This window comes from Anoplopoma fimbria, chromosome 16 (assembly GCF_027596085.1).
Source record: "Anoplopoma fimbria isolate UVic2021 breed Golden Eagle Sablefish chromosome 16, Afim_UVic_2022, whole genome shotgun sequence".
Taxonomy (NCBI): Eukaryota; Metazoa; Chordata; class Actinopteri; order Perciformes; family Anoplopomatidae; genus Anoplopoma; species Anoplopoma fimbria.
In genome coordinates this window covers 23,818,721-23,824,851 of record NC_072464.1, presented here as the reverse complement: position 1 = coordinate 23,824,851, position 6,131 = coordinate 23,818,721, and the positions used below count along the sequence as shown (strand labels likewise).

Below are 6,131 nucleotides of genomic sequence, written 5' to 3'. Positions count from 1 at the left end.
ATTAAATGTATAATATATTAAACAAATAAATAATCATAATAAATGAATACATTTAAATACATTAATAATAAATCAATCATAAATTTAAAACATTAATAAATAAATATCATTTAAAAAAATAATTGAATAAATTGAATAAAATCAAACAAAACGATTCATTAAAGTATTAAACTAAGGCTATAACATCAGAGAGAGAGTCAAAATATAAAGGTACAATAAAGAGACAGATGATTGATCCACGGAAAATATACATATTGGGTTTTTATTGCACACATCCGACCACCAAGATGGAGATTAAAAGAAGGCAGTGAACGCCTCACACACACACACACACACACACACACACACACACACACACACACACACACACACACACACACACACACAGAGATTGAACACACACACACACACACACACACACACACACACAGAGGAAACACACACACACACAGAGAAACACACACACACACACACACACACACACACACACACACACACACACACACACAAACACACACACACACACACACACACAGAGAAAAACACACACACACACACACACACACACACACACACACACACACACACACACACACACACACACACACACAGTGTATTTCATTGATTGAGTGTTAATGTGTGATGGAGGATCATCTCCTCTCTGGTCTGATCACCAGACTCACATGTCGCGTTTCTCTGAAGGTCTGAATCTCCGGATATTTCTCTGCAGATCTGGCAACCCGACTCTCCACTTTACCATATTGATTTAAAATGAAAAGAAATGAATCCTCCTCTTCCTCAGTCTGCAGTCTGGTGCGTTCAGAGGCGTGTTTGGGGGTCTGAGGGGCAGGGGGTGTGAGGGGTCTGCAGGGGGTCTGAGGGGTCTGAGGGGTCTGAGGGGTCTACAGGGGGTTTGAGGGGGTCTGCAGGGGGTTTGAGGGGGTCTGAGGGGGTCTGCAGGGGGTTTGAGGGGGTCTGCAGGGGGTTTGAGGGGGTCTGTGAGGGGTCTACAGGGGGTTTGAGGGGTCTGCAGGGGGTTTGAGGGGTCTGCAGGGGGTTTGAGGGGGTCTGCAGGGGGTTTGAGGGGTCTGCAGGGGGTTTCTACAGGGGGTGTGGGGTCTGCAGGGGGTTTGAGGGGTCAGGGGGTTTGAGGGGTCAGGGGGTTTGAGGGGTCTGCAGGGGGTTTGAGGGGGTCTGAGGGGGTCTGCAGGGGGTTTGAGGGGTCTGCAGGGGGTTTGAGGGGTCTGCAGGGGTTTGAGGGGTCTGCAGGGGTCTGAGGGGGTTTGAGGGGTCTGCAGGGGGTTTGAGGGGTCTGCAGGAGGTTTGATGGGTCTGCAGGGGTTTGAGGGGGTCTGCAGGGGGTTTGAGGGGTCTGAGGGGGTCTGAGGGGTCTGCAGGGGGTCTGAGGGGTCTGCAGGGGGTTGAGGGGTCTGCAGGGGTTTGAGGGGTCTGAGGGGGTTTGAGGGGTCTGCAGGGGGTTTGAGGGGTCTGCAGGGGGTCTGAGGGGGTCTGAGGGGTCTGAGGGGGTTGAGGGGTCTGCAGGGGTCTGAGGGGGTCTGAGGGGTCTGAGGGGTCTGTGAGGGGTCTGAGGGGGTGTTTGAGGGGTCTGCAGGGGGTCTGAGGGGGTCTGAGGGGGTCTGAGGGGTCTGAGGGTCTGCAGGGATGAGATCTGAGCCCATGAAGTGGGTCTGGTCTGCACGTTGCAGTGATGTTTCTCACCACCTTGAACGCACCTGATCCACCATATTAACAAAACGCTTCTCTGCTGCAACAAAGTCACCAGACCCCCTTAGATCCCCGATACTGGACTAAGATAAGATGAGATGAGATGACTGTAAGACTATAAGATTACTGTACATTTTTATTCCTGTTCTATCTTTATGTAGTTGTATAGTATGTGTATTTATTGTCTGTGTAGTTGTATAGTATGTGTATTTATTGTCTGTTATGTAGTTGTATAGTATGTGTAATTTATTGTCTGTGTAGTTGTAGCTGCTGCAACTGTGTAGTTGTATAGTATGTGTATTTATTGTCTGTGTAATTTTATTGTCCCCCATGGGGATCAATAATAGTGTATTTAATATAATAATAATAATAATTATTATTATTATTAATAATAATAATAAGATAAGATAAGATAAGATCATCCTTTATTGTCATTTACAGGACTACAGCAGTGCAAACAAGAGACATAGTAATAGAAATCACATCATATATATATATATATATATAGTGTTATAAATAAGCACATTGGCCTGTTGTGCTCAGATTACACTGATTATTGATCTTTAATGTGTTGATATCTGATTATTGATCTTTAATGTGTTGATATCTGATTATTATCTTTAATGTGTTGATATCTGATTATTGATCTTTAATGTGTTGATATCTGATTATTATCTTTAATGTGTTGATATCTGATTATTATCTTTAATGTGTTGATATCTGATTATTGATCTTTAATGTGTTGATATCTGATTATTATCTTTAATGTGTTGATATCTGATTATTGATCTTTAATGTGTTGATATCTGATATTATTTTATCTTTAATGTGTTGATATCTGATTATTATCTTTAATGTGTTGATATCTGATTATTATCTTTAATGTGTTGATATCTGATTATTATCTTTAATGTGTTGATATCTGATTATTATCTTTAATGTGTTGATATCTGATTATTGATCTTTAATGTGTTGATATCTTTAATGTGTTGATATCTGATTATTGATCTTTAATGTGTTGATATCTGATTATTGATCTTTAATGTGTTGATATCTGATTATTATCTTTAATGTGTTGATATCTGATTATTATCTTTAATGTGTTGATATCTGATTATTATCTTTAATGTGTTGATATCTGATTATTGATCTTTAATGTGTTGATATCTGATTATTGATCTTTAATGTGTTGATATGATCTTTAATGTGTTGATATCTGATTATTATCTTTAATGTGTTGATATCTGATTATTGATCTTTAATGTGTTGATATCTGATTATTGATCTTTAATGTGTTGATTATTATCTTTAATGTGTTGATTCTGATTATTATCTTTAATGTGTTGATATCTGATTATTATCTTTAATGTGTTGATATCTGATTATTATCTTTAATGTGTTGATATCTGATTATTATCTTTAATGTGTTGATATCTGATTATTATCTTTAATGTGTTGATATCTGATGTCACATCCACATTCTCCTGTAATGATGCTTTTTAAACTCTGATGGGATGTTTTCTTTATTATTCTGGTTTCTGCTTCACATCCGGATGCAATGTGAGGAAACCTGGTTTTTGCACCGACAGAACTGGGAAGGTGAACTCCCTCAACCCGGATCCGTCCTCCTCATTGGACCCTGAGTCCCCTTCAGTGCAGCTTGTTTATGCAAAACATGACAAAGTTTACAAGCTGCCAGCTGGTCTGGGGTCAGTTTGCATGGGAGACATGATGCATATCGATGAGGTGAAGTCACCTTAATGGAGACATTTAATTGCCAACCATGCAACTCGCCTGATTGCTCCTTCTGCGCATGCGCGGAGATGGAAAAAAAAAACACATCAAGAAATACGAATGGACGCCTTCAGAGAGGAGGATGAACGAGGGAGGTCTCACTCTGCCTCTATTTCAGAATCCTATAACATGTGAGCGTTTATGCAAACTTAAAGGAGCATACCTGTGTTTTTGTAGTTGTTGTAGTAACTACTGTAAGTAACAGCAGCAATACTACAGTGTATTAATACTCTGTTACAAGCAAAAGAACAAAAGTATCTGCATTAAAAATATATATTTAAAGTGCCAAGAGAAAAAACACTCATTGTGCAGAATGGCCCATTTCAGAATAAAATATATATTATATTTTTGGATTTTAATTATTGTTGCATTAGTGTGTTAATCACTTTACTGTGGATTAATTTAAACTGCTTTATTTATTTACTTTTTAGCCAATTAGCTTCTCAATTTCCCCCCAGCAAGGATCAATAAAGTTTTATTGTAATCTATAGAATAACATCATTGTTTATTTGTTAATTGTATTTTTTAATATTGATCTGAATCCGCAAAGAAAAAAGTCCTTCTGAAATGTAGCATTATTAGGTAGCATAAAATATAAATACTTAATTACAAGTACCTCAAAGTTGTAATGAAGTACAGCAGTAGTATTTGAGTAAAACTACCTTCCACCACTGTATACTGTTTGACAGCACATGCTGCATCATTTCAGATACTTCATGTGTTTTATTCAGTTTTTTCAGGCATTTATTGCTTTCAATTCATTTCTGTATGATAGAAAAAACAATCAGAACACTTACAGTTAACAACAAAGTCTAAATATTGGTAAGTATTGATGCAGTTTGAAGAGTCTGACGTCTTTTATATCATAGGATCCAATGGCTGCAAGGAAGAATATAGTAGAAATACATTACAAGTAGAATCACCACAGCAGGCTGGGGAAATATACGCTACGTTCAGGTACATGAGCAGTCTTTATCTGGATCACATGACGTCTTTATCTGGATCACATGGTAGTAAGTTTACCTTTGCGTTCTTCTGCTTTGTGTTCTTCTGCTTTGTGTCAAACACAGAAAACAAACTAAACTGATGAAGTGTGAAGCAAACTTGACTGGAAACTGTTAATATGTCAAGAAGCAAAGGGTCCTTTTAACCACTTCATGGATTTGCTATTTGTGATTATAGTCTGGAGTCAGTGGGTGAGAGGAGGGTGAAGGCCACACTCGGAGCCATCCTGGACAATCCCTCTCACCCTCTCATGAGGAGCTGTGGCAGCTGGGCAGCTCTTTCATCCATCGGCTGATTCTGCCAAAGAGCAGGACGGAGCTTCAGACGCTCATTTGTGCCCACTGCCATCAGACTGTACAACAACAGCGGAGACCACAGTCTGTCAACATGCTGACCAGCCCCCCATGTGGATATACTGTACATTTTTATTTTTATTCTTATTTTTGTTCTATCTTTATGTGTTTATTGTCTGTGTTGTATAGTATGTGTATTTATTGTTAGTTGTATAGTTGTATAGTAGTTGTATGTATTTATTGTCTGTGTAGTTGTATAGTATGTGTATTTATTGTCTGTGTAGTTGTATAGTATGTGTATTTATTGTCTGTGTAGTTGTATAGTATGTGTATTTATTGTCTGTGTAGTTGTATAGTATGTGTATTTATTGTCTGTGTAGTTGTATAGTATGTGTATTTATTGTCTGTGTAGTTGTATAGTATGTGTATTTATTGTCTGTGTAGTTGTATAGTATGTGTATTTATTGTCTGTGTAGTTGTATAGTATGTGTATTTATTGTCTGTGTAGTTGTATAGTATGTGTATTTATTGTCTGTGTAGTTGTATAGTATGTGTATTTATTGTCTGTGTAGTTGTATAGTATGTGTATTTATTGTCTGTGTAGTTGTATAGTATGTGTATTTATTGTCTGTGTAGTTGTATAGTATGTGTATTTATTGTCTGTGTAGTTGTATAGTATGTGTATTTATTGTCTGTGTAGTTGTATAGTATGTGTATTTATTGTCTGTGTAGTTGTATAGTATGTGTATTTATTGTCTGTGTAGTTGTATAGTATGTGTATTTATTGTCTGTGTATAGTATGTGTATTTATTGTCTGTGTAGTTGTATAGTATGTGTATTTATTGTCTGTGTAGTTGTATAGTATGTGTATTTGATTTATTGTCTGTGTCTGTGTAGTTGAGCTGCTGCAACACTGGAATTTCCCCCCATGGGGATCAATAAAGGAATATAATAATATAAAAGGTAAATAAAAGGTAATGGGAGCTCATATTCACAAATAAAAAACTATAACAAATAGTTTTGCATATTTCCAACTCTTTGGGGTGGATTAAAACTAAGGTGACTCCACGTCTCTAGTTGCATGTGTACTGGCCTCAGACCAGTTGTTTTTTCTTGCAGTCCCAAATACCAGTCAGAAAAAGAAAAACACAACTTTGTTGCATGAATGTTAGTTAGAGTCTGATGGTGGCACCTTGATGGTAGCCTGTCATCAGTGTGTGAATGGGTGAATGATATGTAACATACTACTGACTGTAAGTCGCTTTGGATAAAAGCGTCTGCTAAATGACTGTAATGTAATGTAATGTAACTTTG

General features: G+C 37.8%; 1 protein-coding gene across 1 annotated transcript in view; it reads left to right on the top strand.

Moving 5' to 3' along the window:
• Positions 1–6,131, top strand: part of ttf2 (transcription termination factor, RNA polymerase II) — a 190,060-nt gene that overhangs the window by 42,141 nt on the left and 141,788 nt on the right. The gene's annotated exons all lie outside the window — the stretch shown is intronic.